This window comes from Zingiber officinale, chromosome 4B (genome assembly GCF_018446385.1).
Source record: "Zingiber officinale cultivar Zhangliang chromosome 4B, Zo_v1.1, whole genome shotgun sequence".
NCBI classification, from domain to species: Eukaryota; Viridiplantae; Streptophyta; class Magnoliopsida; order Zingiberales; family Zingiberaceae; genus Zingiber; species Zingiber officinale.
Window position 1 is genome coordinate 84890948 of NC_055993.1, and position 17688 is coordinate 84908635.

General features: G+C 40.6%; 1 non-coding gene across 1 annotated transcript; it reads right to left on the reverse strand.

The window, feature by feature from the left end:
* Positions 1 to 3527: 3527 nt before the first annotated feature.
* On the reverse strand, positions 3528 to 3633 carry LOC121978829. The gene has a single exon (XR_006111171.1). It is a non-coding gene; the product is annotated as a small nucleolar RNA R71 (small nucleolar RNA).
* Between the last annotated feature and the right edge of the window lie 14055 nt (positions 3634 to 17688).

The following is a 17688-nucleotide window of genomic DNA, read 5'->3' on the forward strand; positions in this document are numbered from 1 at the left end:
GCCCAAAGCAACGGTTAGGTTGAAGTTGTCAATCGGGAGATCATCCAAGGCTCAAGATCAAACTGGACCATGTGAAAGGCAAGGTGGAGGAATTACCGAGCATTCTTTGAGCTTATCGAACCACTCCCCGGGAAAGTGCTAGTATGAATCCCTTCCATTTTGTATTTGGCGGAGAGGCAGTCATCCTTATTGAAGTCAATGAAGAATCTTCTCGGTGAAGTACCTACGACCAAGATAATTCTGATCGATGACATCTTGATTTGGATTTGATAATTGTAACCAAAGAAAGAGCAACTGACCAACTCATGGCCTAATAGCAACAAGTGCACCAAACCTACAACAAGAAAGTCATCCCCCCTACTTTCCAAGTGAAGGACTTGGCCTGAGAAGGTTAAGCCCATCGAAGATGTCGACAAGCTAGAGCCCCAATGGGTAGGGCCATATCGGGTTATTCGCAAGATGAGGTCGGGAGCCTACTACCTGCAAAGCCCTGAAATAAAGGAGCTAGACAGACCATGGAGCGCCAATCATCTGAATCCTTTCCACAACTAAGGAGTTTAAATATCCTTTGTTGGATTTAGACGTACATGAGAGGGGGGAGGGTGAATAACCTGGTTTTCTAAAACTTTTCTTTTCAATTTTAAAAGGAAAGTAAACATAGCAGAAAAATACAAAAGCAAAAAGAAAGTAAAAGAACAAGTTCGGTTTTACTTATTTTGGAGCCTTTGACGACTTCTACTCGAAGACCCAAGTCTCGTGGATCTATCGATGGGTAATCCACTAATAACCTCTTCTGGAACTGTCGAAAGAGGAGATTATTGGCGTAGGGAGCACTATACGATCGAACCTATGTTTTGATAATGGTAAAGGGTTTAAAGTTAAGGTTACTTATTATCTAACAAATGTGATTGAGCCTACAGGAAAGTTCTAAGTGTTCTTAAGAAAAAAATCCTATTAGATTCTAGGCAGGTGGAAACCTAAGGGGAGGTAACCCTAGGGGGAGGTAACCCTAGGTCCTAGGGGGAGGTATCCCTAGGTTATGAAAAGTCCTAACTACGATTAGGCAACGAAGTCCTGGTTCGAGAGATTGGGCTAAGTCTTGGCGGGTTGAGGACTTTGGGTGAAATCCTAAAGTTGAGGACTCTAAGTGAAAATCCTGGTGGTCGCGGACCAGGTGGAAGTCTGGATGGGTCATGGAGCGGACGTTCAGTATGAAGTTCTAGAATCTCGGACACTAAGCAAAAGTATAGATGGTCTGGAGGACCGATCTAGCAAAAGGAAAAGAAGGTAGTAGAATAAGGTTGTCCGAGCTGCAGGAGTTGATCTGGGCGCTCGAAAGGAGTCTGGGTGCCCGAAACACTGAAGCTTATCTAGTCGCCACGTTGGAGCACGCTGATTGGATGGGCTTACGTCATGATCTAGGTGCCCGAAAGGGATCCAGGCACCCGAAATAGTTTATAAAAGCAGCATTCGACTAGCACCTAACAAATAACATTCCAATCATCTTCCACTCTTGTGCACTAATCAAAAAATGCTTCCAGGATGCCCAAATGCTGCTCCAACGACTGAAAGCTTAATTCTTCAAATCTGTAGCTCGTCGATATATTTTATTTCAGTTCTTCAAAAAGTTGTAAATCTTTTTCTATTATTTTGAACCGATAGTGATTCCCAACGAAAGCACTCTCACATGTGGGCCTTGGAGTAGGAGTCGCCACATGCTCCGAACAAAGTAAATCTTGGTATTTGCGATTGTTTGTTGTGTCTTTATTTCCGCTGCCTTTACTCTTGCCGATTATTTTTAAATGAATGTGAAAGCTACAAGCGCTATTCACCCCCTCTAGCGCAACGATTCTATAATTGGTATCAGAGCGAGGTCACTCTGAATTGGTGAAACCACCAATCAAGCAGGGGGTTCCTTTTTGAAAAAGGAAATTGTGTATTATTTTTGTTTAAAAAATATTCTTACGCCTTTCATTTTTTTCCCTCCAATTCTTTTTTTTTTAAAAATTACTTTTATTTTTTTTCACCATTAGTAAGAATTTGTGAAATATTACATTTGACAAAATTTGATGTTATAACTTATTATTATTTTATTTTTTCCTTGAAATTGGTATCATCATCCCTTCTGATTAGATTCCTTTTTTGCAATTGAGTTTTTTATGTCTTGAAGTTTGTGGAAATACCACTTGAGTTGTACAATCTCTTTTCATACTGCACTACTAATCCAAAATCAAGTCTTAGTACTCTTTACTCTTTCATTTTTGTGTGCATGATTCCCTCAAATGGCATACCAAGAAGGCTACAACATTGCTCACCCACCACTATTCTCCGGTGAAGATTTCGGCTACTGGAAGGGTCGAATGGAGTACTATATAAAGATTGAGGTAGAAATGTGAATCATCATCCAAACGGGCCTCTCCCTACCAGTTGATGCCACCGGAGCACTTGTGTCACGCGAAAACTAGTACACACACGATGAAAAAGGTTGAGGCTGATGCCAAGGTGACTCGAGCCCTACAATGTTGACTAACCAAAGAAGAGCTGAACTGAGTCAGCCTATTTATAAGCGCCAAAGACTTATGGGAGAAGCTAATCGAACTACATAAAGAGACCTCCGATACTAAGGTAAGTAAAAGAGATTTGATTCTAAATAAATTGTATAATATGGTCGTGTAGATATACACGGCCATGACTCTCTTGGCTTCAAAATTGGCACGGTCGTGTGATGCGCACACGACCGTGTGATGCGCACACAACTGTGACCTTCTCCTTTTCTGCAGAAGCTACACGGGTGATCATCACCACACGGCCTAGACATTGCCCTGCTCTGCCAATGCTGCATGGGTGAGCATCACCACACGACCTAGGTCACTCTCCCAGACATGGCCGTGTGACACTCCAAGGTGGTGTCTTCCTCCTTTCGTTAGCTTGCAGATTTTGCCTCGATCATAAATTCTTCTCCAAATACGACTCCTGCGTACAGAAAATGCACAAAAGCATATCTCCAAACAAAAAGAGTAAATATGCTAAAAGCAAAGCTGGAAGTATGAAAATGCATAGATAAAGCATACGCAAAATATGTGAATGTGCGTCAAAACATGTTAAACAAGTATATACAATCTACGCACATCAATAACTTGTGAGATCAAGTCATCCGTTGACCTACATGCTAGTCTCAACGCATTAATATTGCCCTTGTATATTAATGTTTTACTAGGAACGGTTAAGAGTAGTGTTCTCTACAATATCTCACTATCAATTCAACCAATTGATATACTGTAGACAAGAACCTACTACCCAAGGACATTATTATACTTATTCAATTGGTACTAAACTGAAATAAATATAACAACCAACTTTGCCTTTTATTAATAATGATATATGATACAAAATGAGCCCTTTACAATCATCTTATAATTGGTATTAGGGCTAATACTAACATTCTCTCCATCCTCAAAGCATCACAAGTTGGAAACAATTGGAGAAGCAATTTCTAAATCATTTTTTTCCTCCAAGTAGAACAATTTATATGAGGAATTGCATCACAAATTTTGCTCAAGTAGATGGAGAATCATTATTTGAAACATGGGACCGATTTAAGAGTCTACAAAGACAATGCCCTCATCATGGTTTGGAAAAATGGTTCACCTTGCACATATTCTATAGGGGGATTTCTTTATCAGATAAATGTTATTTGGATTCATCAGCTGGAGGTTCTTTTATGAACAAGAGTGTGGACGAAGCATATACATTAATTGATGAAGTGGCATTAAACCTCCATGAATGGTCGAACAAAAGTTGGATGGAATCTCCTTCAAAAATTCTAGAAGTGCAAGCCATAAATATAAGAGAGCCTATCAAACAAATTGTAATTCAACCAACCAAGAATGTTGAAATTCACAAGTCACAGAATGAGGAGTTCAAACATTTGGGGGAAAATATTGATAGCATAGTTTCAAAATGATTCAAAGAAGACCTTCCTCCTACACAAATAAGATCTAGTGAAAATGGTAATGATATTAAGTTGAGAAGTGGTAAGAATCATGAAGAACTTCTGAAGAAGGATATGTTAAAAATTGAGGAGAAGAATAATAGAAGACCACAAGAACTCAGTTCCATTACTCTAGGAGGTTCCTAAAGGTCACAAGTACCTTTCCCTCAAAGGTTAATCACACCATCACTAGACAAGCAATTTGAACCTCAACCACAAGCTCAACCATGTCCAAGACCTTCACTAAGGGTTCCTTTTCTACAAAGGCTAGTGAGGGCCAATGAAAACAAAGACTTTGGTAAATTTTGTGACACTGATAGGGTTGAGTGCAGATTTCATGATATGTATAAAGATGAAGACTCTTCAGATGAGGATTTTATTGATAATGTAGTGGAGAACAAGTTTTCAGATCTACCTCCAAATTTTACAGGATGTTATAGTGAAATTGAATTTTCAGATGATGAATGTGATGTGGTAGATCAACTTAAAACTGCAAGTGAAGTTATTTATCCTCCTATAGTTGATTCTCCTGCTAAAAATATAGATGTTGGTTTATTTTTTGATGTATGTGTTGTTGATGATGATGATATGGAAGGAAGTGTATAGAGCTGTGTTGTGGAAGTAACATCTCAAGAATCACCTCCTTTGTTCACACAACCCTTAGAGATTATGAGAGTTGCAAAGATTGAACATGTTGTGGACCAATGTGTAGGGGCTTATGCAGAGTTGGCAGAGTTTCAAGAATCACCACCTTTGGTAGGACCAACACCTGAGCCAGAGCCAGAACCATCATTTGATTCAGAGGAAGTCACATCCACATGTTTAGAACCTTCAGGTATCTCTCAGCAAAGTAAGGTTAGTACTTCTTATGATCTTTTAGAAAATTTTATAGAGGTGCCTATATTTGACTTTGTTGGATGTGATTCAGTTTTTGTTTCTTGTTCTGCTTATCTTAATATGGTTTTAGTTCTATCTTATTTAACATGTATGTGGGAGATTTGTATTTCTTCCGAATGTGCAGATTTTCATGAGGCCAATATTTGGAAACTCAATCTGAATCATCTTCGACCACTTGAAAAAACTTCAAAGAAGACGAAGATGGAGAGAGCAATACTTCATTTTTTAACTCCAATATTGAAAGCTCCCTCCATAATAAGAGCCCCTGGTAGAAGGGTTCTAAAATATCTTACCCCTCTAAGAGTGAGATTTAGATGAATCTAATGAGGTGGTCGAACTAATGACTTTAAACAAGCACTTCTTGGGAGGCAACCCAAGTTCATTTTCCTTATTTTCCTTTATGTCTTTAGTTCTATCTAGTTTCATTTCTTTCTTTTTAATAAACATGTATCCTCTACTTAATTTTTGTTGTCAATCTTCTTTTATAAGATTCAAAGATTAGGAGGAGTGCAACTACAGGATGGAGAGGTTAATGACATGGGCATTTGGCACGCATCATTTGGTAACTTCTCTTACTTTAAATCTCCTCCACATTGTTTTTAGTTTTCATTGGGACAATGAAAAGTTTAAGTCTGGGGGGATGCATTAGATGCATTTGGTTTAGTTTAGTTTTTGCTTATTTCTTTTTGCATAATAAATTTTTTTTGCTAGTTGCATCATTCATCACATCATGATTGTTTGTTCCTTAATGTAAAATACTAACACGTTTATTCTAGATTTTATGTGGTTTATGTATTACTTATGATGCTAGTATGTTTAGTGATCTATCTTTTTCTATCTATGATAGCATGAAATGAGCAATGTTTTACTGTAAGAGTTTAAGTATTGACCTTGTTCTATGATCTGTAAGAGTTTAAGTATTGACCTTATTCTAGGATCTCTATACACTATATCTAGTTTTGATTGTTGATAACTTTGAAAATAGTCATGAATCATTGAATTGGACTAGTACTTGTGTTTCTAAGGTAATCTCTTAATTACATTTTGATTACTAGATAACCTTGGATCATGGCAACTCACTTGGAAAAATCAAAATCCCTGCATTTGCACATATGTTTGCATATGTGATTAGTGCTTCACCTTCTAAAGCACCAAAAAAAAAGAAGGAAATCATCATTTGAATAAGGGATAAAAACAGTTATCGTGAGTGGAAACTAACAATTTACCCTTTTGAAATCGAGTTAGGTTACTGGGGAAATAAATGTTATGTTGCTCTTGATTCCAAGTAGTCCTTTGAGACCTTGTGTAGTTTTAGAGATATGAACCAAGCGTATGGCAGGTAAGTGCCTATCGCCGGAAGCATAAGGAACATAATTTTATGACGATTTGACTAGGTTTAGGGATTGATACTTGATAAATTTAGGGCACTATTGCATTGAGCATGAAGAACTATTACTTAGGTCATACTCAAACTACTTTTGTATCTTGCTCACCAATGAAATCATTTGATGGGATTAGATTGACTTGCTAGAGATTATGATGCACTATTTAACCACATGAGTTTAGATGCAGTTTTTGCTTGAGGACAAGCAAAGGTTTAAGTCTGGAGGTGTGATGTACGTAGATTATATACACTTTTATACATGTTTAGATGCACATCTACTTGTATTTAATTAGCATAATCTATGTTTATTGCACCATATTTCTTTATAATGTCATACTTCCATTATATTTTGTTCGGAGATATGCTCTTTGCTTGTTTTGATTGATAGGACACGATTTGGAGCAAAAATAGAGCTAAAATGCACACAGGAGCTTGGGTCGTGTAGGTCACACGGCCGTGTGGCCATTATCATGCTTTGGTCGTGCCAAATGGCATGACCGTGCCAATGTTCCAGAGGCAAGGAGGATCACGCTCGTGTGACCCACACGACCGTGTCAATAATCCAGAGGTAGAGCAAGGCAAGGTCGTGCTAAATGGCACGACCATGCCATTTCTCCAGAGGCCATGTCAGCTCCCTGTGTCAAAGCAGCACACGGTCGTGCCAAATGGCACGACTATGCTAAGTTTCCAGAGATGCAGAAGGCCACGGTCGTGTGAATCCACACGGTCGTGTGACCTCGGCAGAGAAGAAGAGGGCCACGGTCGTGTGAGCTACACGGCCGTGTGACTCAACCCGAGAGGAGGTCGTGTGAGGCCGTGTGGATTCCACACGGTCATGTGATGAAGAACACGGGTCGTGCCACGCCAAAATAGAGTTGTGCTGAATTCTGGGCAGATTGTAGTCCGGTCGTAAAATGGCCATAACTTTGCTCTCCGTTGGAGTTTCTAGCTGTTCTTTATACCGAAACGTAGCTGACTTCAAGATCTATAACTTTGCTTCAGATATAATAGAGAGAGAGCATTGTCTGCCCGTGATAAATGGCATGGTCGTGCTTCCCAACTATGGGTTCAACTGGACCTCCGCCTAGACTGCAGACCAAACTTTGAATCGCCATAACTTTCGGCTCGGTTAGAGTCATGGCTCAATCCAAGTATCAAATTGAAGATAATTTCAAGAGCTACAACTTTGGTTCAGGGTGAATCATGAGAAAACCTGGTTTAATGGGTGACAACCCCATTTTACCGGACCCCTATAATCCTGGTTTTCCTGGGCAGCTTGGAGGAGGTATAAAAGGGTCAAGATCCTCATTCTTTGACTCATCTTGGGTTTGGGGCTTCATCCCTCTCCTTGGGGAAGGGTTCTCCCCTTAAGGGGAAATCCTAGAGCTTAATTCTCCTCAATTCCTTCACGATCCGTCCATCTCCGAAGCAAGGAGGCATCCCCAAGACATCGGAATCATCGACAAGCATCTCTTCTTCCCCTTCTTCTCGAATCTAGGGTTGTAAGTATGCTTTATTTTAGGTTTTAGGGTTTTTCTTCCTTTGCAATGAAGTAGATCTCCAGATCTAGGATGTAGGAAGTATTTGTGAAGTGATGGAGATGTAAAACTATATAGATTTTCCATGTTTCTATTCAATGACTTGTTAATGTCTTGTTCATGTTCGATGATGTGTGTGTGAATGCTTATATATATCTTTTACATGTTTTATCAAATAGTTATGTAGAATTGTTAATCTTGTAGGGGAGATACCCTAGATCATATGACTGAGGGCCGTCGTAACAGGGCTGCCCCGCTAACGGACATCTAGGGTATCACCTTGAAAGGAGAAGCAAATCTCCACAAGAAAGTAGGGGATCGGGCATAATCACTATTCCTATTTCTATGTTATTGTGTGTTAGTGTGTTTCTATGTTGTATGACCGAGGGGTATCGTGACAGGGTTGCCCCACTAACGGACTTCATAGGAATCACTTCCATTTAGTAGCATAGGACATGGAGTAGGAGATCATGCCGGCTTATCCACTACAGGGGAGAGTCGGTAATAAATCTAACTTCCTACAAGAGTATGAACATAGAGGATAGGAACTAAGCAATCTATGTAACATCGCCTAGCTTTACAAGGAAATCGAAATCCTAGAATCTATTATCCTCCATCCTATTAGCTCAACCCCTCTCGAGATCCATTCTCTCTCTTCCCTCTTCTCTTTCTCTTACTCTCTTTTTCCACGTTTGTCTAGATAATTCGCCGTGCGAAGTTAACTAGTGCTTAATCAATAGTCTCTGTGGATACAATAATCTTTTATATTACTGACGACGTAACTATACACTTGCGGTGACGTAACACACCTTCACCTTGCTCGGATTCCCCTTGATGCCCCGTTTGGTGATGATATATCCGAGGAAGCGGTCATTCTTCATGCTGAATAGACATTTACTTGGGTTCAACTTTATCCCATATGTCGTTAAGGTTTGACATGTTTCTTCGATATCTGCACATAGATCAATAGCTCAGAGGGATTTTATTAATATGTTATCGACATATACCTCTATGTTACGGTCGATCTGCCGATGGAACACCTTATTCATCAGCCTCTGGTAGGTGGTGCCAACGTTTTTCAATCCAAACGGTATCACGTTGTAGCAATACATTCTATCGGTCGTGATGAAGCTGACTTTCTCTTGATCCTCCCGAGCGAGCAACACTTGGTGGTATCCTTGGTACGCATCGAGCATGTAGATAAACTCCCAGCTTGTCGTAGAGTCTACCATCTGATTGATCCTGGGCAACAGGTAGAAGTCCTTCGGGCACGCTTTGTTCAAGTCACAGAAGTCGATGCAAACCCTCCATTTGTTGCCCGACTTGGAGACCAGTACAACATTAGCAAGCCAGCTTAGGAATTGGACTTCCTAGATGTGTCTGGCATCCAATAATTTTTCAATCTCTACTCGGATGATCAGGTTCTGCATTGCGCTAAAGTCCCTCTTTTTCTATTTCACGGGCCTAGCGTCTAGTCGGGCGTGAAGCTCGTGTTGAGCCACACTCGGCGAACCCCTGGGAGCTCATGTGTCAACCAGGCGAATACGTCATGATTTTGTCTGAGGCAGGCCACCAACTCTGCCTTCTTCTCGCATACCAGGTCGGCGGCGACGAAGGTGGTTGTCTCCGATCTGCTAGTGTAGATCTGAACCTCCTCCTTTTTGTCATAAACTAGTGTAGGAGGTCTGTCTGTGATTGCGTTCACCTCTAAGCGAGGATTTTTCCGAGTAGCCCTTGCTTCTGATTTGACCATCTCAACGTAGCATTGCCGAGTGGTCAACTGGTCACCCTTGACTTCACCCACCTTATCGTCCACCAGGAATTTGATCTTCTGGCAACAAGTGGACACTACCGCTCGAAACTCATTGAGTACTGGTCGACCTAATATGACATTGTAGGTCAATGGCGAGTCCACTACAATGAAATTGGTGGTCCTTGTCCTCTTTAGCGGCTCCTTCCCAGCGAGATAGCCAGGCAAACTTGGTCGATCGACAACACTTCGTTGCTTGTGAATTCGTAGAGTGGAGTCATGGGTAGCAAATCACTATGATCGATTTGTAGCTAATCGAACGTATTCTTGAATATGATATTCATCGAGCTCCCTGTGTAAACAAAGGTTTGGTGAATAACGTAGTTAGCAATTACCGCTCGGATGATCAGTGCGTCATCATGAGGGATTTCCACTCCCTCTAGATCCCTCGGGCCGAAGCTGATCTCGGGTCCTTTGGTCCTCTCCTTGCTGCATCCAACAGCGTGGATTTCCAATCGCCAAGTGTGTGACTTCCTCACTCAATTGGAATCACCACCGATTGACCCCTCGACAATCATTCATATTTCTCCCCAAGCGACATTGCTCCTATTCTCCTCCTCTCGAGCTGAAAGCCTGCTCCATTTGACAAGTGCTCTGGCAGGACTTGGGTTGTTCCCTCGTTGGGTTGATGATGGCGTGACTCGGTCGTTGTCCTTTCTTCTTCCCTTCGCCTGGTTAATCGGCGCTTGTGTCTCCAATCAGGAGATGGTGACCGACGGCGATACCACTTCGAGGCTGGCTTGCTGACTATCGGCATCAGGTTGTAGCAGTCCCGGGTATTGTGTGTCACCAACTGATGGAAGGAACAAAACATCGGTGTCCGTATTTTGCCCTTTGTAGCCTTTAGGTGATCAGTTGCCACATGTTGCACGACATGCATCCTGGGCTCTTGGTGTGACTGGGCTCCTCCCGATCGAGGCCCCTTAGGGGGTTGATGGCTACTCGGTTGTCGCCGTTTAGACGCCTCCTGCGGGCTCGGTGGGTGTCTCCCTCCACCTTGTCGCCTAGACTTCTTCCATGTTGATGTATTCAGTGGCCTTATTTTGCAGGTGGTCGAAGTCCCTTGGCGGCTTCCGGATAAGCGATCGGAAGAACTCCTTTTCAGTGAGCCCTTGGGTCAAGGCGTTCACCAACACGTCCGATGAGACCGTTGGGATATCCATGACCACCTGATTGAACCACTGGATGTAGGCCCTCAATGTTTCTTTGGGCCCTTGCTTCAGGGAGAACAAATTTACACTCATCTTCTGGTGGCGGTGGCTGTTGGCGAAGTGTTGAAGGAATGCCGCCCGAAAGTCCTTGAAGCTGTGGATTGATCCATCAGACAACCTCTTGAACCGGCGTTGTGTTGATCTAGAGAAATTGGCGAATAAGACTTGACATTTAACTCCGTCAGTGTACTGATGAAGGGTGGCTGCATTGTCAAATTTGGCCAAGTGGTCATCTGGGTCGGTGGTTCCGTTGTACTCTCCGATCGCCAGCAGAGTGTAGTGCCTTTGTAGAAGGTCGTTCAGAATCCCCTCCGGAAAATGTTGATTGATCTGCTCGGGTGAATCATCCTCTCTAGGTGCCTTCCCTTTCCTTACGTCCCGAACGGGCGCATCGTCTAAAGAAGACCTCCGGTCCTTGCCCGCTCAGCCATGTTCCTCCGATGGGGTCCTGAACAGTGCTTGGTGGAAGGGGATAGGTGCATTGGGCGCTTCCCCATATGTGTTAGTCGGCTTCTTGCTATTACCCCGAGCAGATACTTGGCCCGCTTGGTCACCGTGTTCAGCGATCGACTAGCAGCTGATGCTGCGGGCTCTTGCGCTTGGCGTTCAACCAGCGTCTGTTGTTATTGCTGCTCCACTATCTTGGCTGCTCGGGCTTGTACCAGCATGTCGAGCTCCTCTTGTGTCAGCATCACCATTGTGAATCGTCCAGCATCTTCCATCTTCTCATTCGGATGCACGTTACGTTCCCACAGATGACGCCAAAATGATCCTGTCCAAAAGTAAGAAGGTGGAAAATTGGGGATGTGGCGGCTTCGCTGACCGGCTGAAAACCTCGCTCCGCTCTGCAAAACAAGTAACGTCAGTGCCAAGCCAGGGTGCCGAGCTAGGGAAGGGGTCCCCAACGTTGGCCCTCCGACGCTCAAGTTAGTCACCTGAATGTGGAGAAAAGTGGAGCAACTATAGAACTATGTGTAAACAGTAAATAACGTGTACCTCTACGGGTGATGGACCCCTCTTCATATACAGCCCTGGTGGGCAACGTGTACGCTTCTCGAGTCATGAGCACACTCTTTGATATGTCCTATGAAATGACTTGTCAGAAAAGTACTTCTAACAACATACCTTAACAAGACATGCATATCCCTGATGAGACAGTAGAAGCTTCCGTAGTATGATCCCCCTATCGACCATGCCTCGTGTTAGCGGCACTACATCCCAAAAGGATATAGCGAGATACTACAGTGGTCCCGTTGCTTGGCCGAGCGAGGTAGCCGCTCGGCCAGGACTCTGCTCCGTCCATGGCCAGTACAGTTGCTTGGCCGAGTGGGGTAGCCGCCTAGTCGAGACCCCTTCGCTCTGTCGATCTCAGTGGCTCTTCCATGCGGTGACTGTGTAGCAACCTATCCTCCCCTCGTTCGAACCAACTATCCAGTCTCCCTCCGCATCTTGCTACTTCGTGTTGAGCGTTGGTTGTCTGATGTATCATCCTGACCTAGACTGGAGATCTCCTCAGACTTGTCCCTTGTAACGTCACAAAAAAAAAAAAGAGTGGTTAAGGCTTGAACCTTGAACCTCTTAACAAATGGCAAGCTTTAAGTAGTATGGAATAACCAATAACCCACGAGGAAGTGTTGTTAGAAAGGAAATGGAATTGGTGGTTAAAGGTAGGGAAGGTAACGGGACACCTTTTTCTTTCACCAAGAATAAATGAGAGTGATGAAGAGAGAAAGCAAGAGAATGACAAGTTGTGTTCTTCCCCCCTTCTTCCTTTTATTTAGAATAAATAGGAATAAAAAGGTAAGGGAAAGAAAAGTTCATTCTTCCTTCTTCCTTTCATTTGGAATAAATAGGAATAAGAGGGCAAGGGGAAATTGTTTTCTCCTTCCTCCTTCTTCTCCCTCCACCGAAATCCTAAGCCCCTTCTCTCCCATTTCCGAATTCAAGCTAAAGGTTTCTTCCTAGGAAAACTTCACAAAGAGAAGTCCCTAAGACATACTTCTTCTTACAAGCAAAATAAGCAAAAGGGAGTTCTAGAAGTGAAAGTCTTCTTCTTCTCCACCAAGGGTACTTTTCTTAGTAAACCAAGCAAGAGAAAGTAAGTATCTCCCTCACCTACAGTACAAGTAGTTTACGAGTGTTTTGTCCATGTTTTAATGTTGCTTAAAATCTAGGATTTGGTTTTTTTGTAAGTTTCGGCCAAGACATGAAATAAGATTTGAAGAGAGTTAAAAAAAAAATTAATCATGCTTGCTTATGATTTCTCATGATGTGTAAGCTATTATGTGATAAAGTTTCATGCTTAAAGTTGCTTAAAAGAACCTAGAATCATGCTTTATAAGTTTCGGCCAAGACTTGAAATTAGGGTTAGAAACTCATTTATGCTTGCTAAAAGTCTCACTTGCTATACCATATATTGTGTGATATTAGTTTAAAGTTTCATCTTAAAGTTGCTTAAAAGAACCTAGAATCATGCTTTATAAGTTTCGGCCAAGACTTAAAATTAGGATTAGAAACTCATCTATGCTTGCTAAAAGTCTCACTTGCTATACCATGTATTGTGTGATATTAGTTTAAAGTTTCATGCTTAAAGTTGCTTAAAAGAACCTAGAATCATGCTTTATAAGTTTCAGCCAAGACTTGAAATTAGGGTTAGAAACTCATCTATGCTTGCTAAAAGTCTCACTTGCTATGCCAAGTATTGTGTGATATTAGTCTAAAGTTTCATGCTTAAAGTTGCTTAAGAGAAACCTAGAATCATGCTTTATAAGTTTCGGTCAAGACTTAAAATTAGGGTTAGAAACTCATCAATGTTTGCTAAAAGTCTCACTTGCTATACCATGTATTGTGTGATATTAGTTTAAAGTTTCATTCTTAAAGTTGCTTAAAAGAAACCTTGAATCATGCTTTATATGTTCGACCAAGACTTGAATTTAGGGTTGGAAACTCATCTATGCTTACTAAAAGTCTCACATGTTATGCTATGTATTGTGTGATATTGGTTTAAAGTCTCCATGTTTAATGATACTCAAAAAAAAAAACCTAGGATTTACCCCTTGGTATATTTCGGCCAAGATAAGAAGTTAGGGTTACGAAGCTCATCTATGGTTGCTAAGTGTCTCACATGTTATACTAAGAATTACGAGATATTAGTTTAATATTTTCCATGCTTAAAATAGCTTAAGACCTAAGACTATGCCTTGTGTATGTTTCGGCCAAACCAAGAAACTAGGGTTAGAAGTCCTTTTATGTTTGCGAAAGGTCTCCCATGTTATGATAAGTACCATGTGATGCTAGTATGATGCTTTCCTTGTTTTAAAGTTGATTAAGACCTAAGACCATGCCCCTTGGAAGTTTCGGCCAAGACATGAATTAGAGTTTGTAGAAAGTTCAAAACCCCAACTATGCATGATAATAACTCTCTATGATATGCTATGTGATATGTGAACTTTATGTCACCATGTTATGTTTATGCAAGACTTATGTATGATGAAATGCCTAAGAGTTACTTCCCTATAAGTTGGGATTAAGAGCACACTTTATGATATGACAAGTAACATGATATGTTATTTTACTTTTGTATGTCTTGTACCGGACCCTAAGCAAGGTCCAGGGAATGGGCTCCTACGTCGCCCCTAGGTCGAAGCACGGGCCTAATTCCCTAGTAGGTTCGGGATTAGCTACCTCAGATTTATTTAGGGATGTGCACAAATCATGTATGTGGTACAATGCTGGGCCCTCATGTTGAGATATATGTTTACTTATATGATATATGTTTTCAAAAGAACATCATGCATATACTTAGTTCATGCTATATGATTATTATGCTTCAGGAAGATGCTCTCTTGTGATATGTCTATGATGCATAGATGAACATGCTACTACCTTATGCTTATGCTCTCGTATGCTAGCCTATATGATATATGTTTTCAAAAGAACATCTTGCATATACTTAGTTCATGCTATATGATTATTATGTTTCAGGAAGATGCTCTCTTGTGATATGTCTATGATGCCTAGATGAACATGCTACTACTTTATGTTTATGCTCTCATGTGTTAGGTTTATGATTTGCCCAAATGAGTATGACACTATTTTATGCTAGTATGCAAATGTTAAATCTATATGTTGGTTAGATGAACATGTCACCACTCTATACTAATTCATGATGTATGCTTTCTTTTGTGAGTAGGAAAGGATCTTACTAAGCCTATGTGCTTATAGTTTTACTTTTCCTTGTACTGCAGAAAAGGGTAAAGAATGACTAAACTAAAGGGAGCAATAGGAGGGGCAAAAGATGTGTGTGGCAGTGGCATGGTGGAAGAGATTTGTTTTATATTTCGAACTTATGCATGTCCTAAGTTTTGCATGATTACTTGCTTTTCTACTTGATGCTTTTGATGGTTTATACTGAATGTGAAACTATACTCTCTCTTTTTATTATTTCCATGAAATCTTGAACTAATAGGCACTTGGTTTAGTTAAAGAATTGCTAAGAACCTTCTTATTATGCATAAATGTTAAGTAAAAGGTAACTAAACTATGCTTGAATTCTAGGTTATGTTTCAGTGACTAAATATTAAATCAAGTTACACACATGAATGCTAAGCATGCTCACATGTTTCATATGTTTACATGATTATATTATTCTCTACGTATGTTCTAAATTTAAATTCTTCCGATGCAACGATCACACATGTATGTATGTTCGCGTAGCGCCGCCCTTGTTAGCAACAGAGGAAGGGCGGGCTTTACATCTCTCGTCGGTCGAGCCCTGATTATCCCGACTTGCCATTGCAATTGTCCTCCATTTAGCCCCTTGACACTTGGGTGTTGATCATCTTGACTTTGATCTCTACCCTGATAGTTGACCCCGTGCTAGATAGACCACCCTCCATCGCCGCATCAGTCGCACTTCACCAACTGCCTTGGATGTCCTTTTTATAAGAGGAAGATGACTATTCCCCTACCTTCATTAATGAAGGAAGATGAAAGGGTTGGAAGATGAAGGAGAAAAGATGCTCTTTCATCTTCCAACATAAATTATAGAGTCAGGGGATAATTTCGCCACCGGTTCTCCCTTTAGCATTTAATCCACCACGGGTTGACATAGAGGCTAGTTTCTAGACTAGAGCAAGCCCACAAAGCCATAGATCAGGTTCAAGATCTGCCCACAAACCTCGTACAAAAGTGTATCAGAATATAAATCATACAAATCGGTCAAATCACATCAAATCCCTCAATCCCCAATGGTTATCAAGACTAAGAAAGTAGTAGAAAAAGAATTGAAGTGATCAATTGAGGAAAAAAAAAAGTACCAGGATGGAGGCTATTGGGGCCAGGGCTAATGTTGAGGTCGATGAGGTTGGCGCGGTCGTAGAACTTGGTGATAAAGATGGTGGCGTCATTGGCCTGCCCTTGATCGGGGTTCTTGATCCACTACAAGCAAGGGCGGATGGGGCACCCTTCACTGTAGCCCTCACATAACACATGATGACCATTGCAGCTCGTCCTCATTTTCTTAGAAAAATAAGCACCTCCTGATCTCGATCTCTTCTACGAGCAAGAAACAAAGCAAGGAACGATGAATTTGAACCACAACAAACAGGGAGGAGGTGGCTACTATAAATAGACAAGGTTACTGGGGAGCTGGACCAGTTGGCAGTAGTTCCCTTTTTACGCCAATTTACCAAAATCATCATCTCTTACACTCGACCAAAGAGGACTTGCGAGATGGGGTTACGGGGAGGAGAGAGTTGCTCATGCCGCTCACGTGCCAAGTCGCGACATGTCGAGGTCGAGGGATCCTAATGCGAGCGTTCGTATGGAAATTATAGTGTGGTGTATTTTTTTTACTAGGTAATCTGACTAATTTTAAAATCGATAATTAGATTTCATATTTCGCCCATTATGACTCATAAATGACACCCAACTTCATTATTACTTCATCAAAACTCATGAGAAAGCAAAGTTATTCCAACATATATTATTCTAGTAGTTTTAATTAGGTTGATGAAATTGAAATAAATAAATAATTTTTTTAATGAGAGTAAAATGTGATATTGTTTATCTTAAACGATCTAATATCATTGCCCTGTGATAAAATATAAATAAATAAATTATGAAAATATTTTACCTTAGTACAAGGATCATTTATCCGAAAAAATTAAACACCCTTTGAAAATTTTTATTGAAAATGGACCCCAACAAACCTATATACAAATACTACTAAATACTTCATGTCGAGGGGTTCTGATGAATGTTAAAAATAAATTTTTGCCATAAATTTAACTGAAATTATTTTATGTTAAAGTAATAGTGTTAGAATAGTTTTGGTTAATATTAATATAAAAAAATAAAATCGGATATCTTTTATATTCGTTTTTTCAATGATGATAGATATAGGGGGCATTTTGTTTATATTTTTTTAACACAATATTCTTATTTAATTTGAAAATATTAGTTTTAATATGGTTATAGTCTTATAGATGAATTATCACTTTATGATTAAAAAATCACGGATTTAAATCTAAAACCTCATCTACCAAACTGCCCTTTATAATCTTATAGATGAACTAAATAAAATTTATAGGCGTCATTCTAATTATCGATATTGGAGGGCTGCTGTGTTAAGTAAATGTCTGCATGTTTTTTTTGAGAGAGTGAGATAATACGATTTTTATTATTATTATTATTATTATTATTATTATTTATTTTTACTATAATTGGAGGTTTCAAACTCATGCAGATTCCCGATCCATTGAGTGGATCCTAATCCGGATCCGTCATTTTGAGTACAATTCGAGTCCGGCGTCCGGTTCGGTCAATGGAGCCGACCTGGTTGAATTCGACCGGAC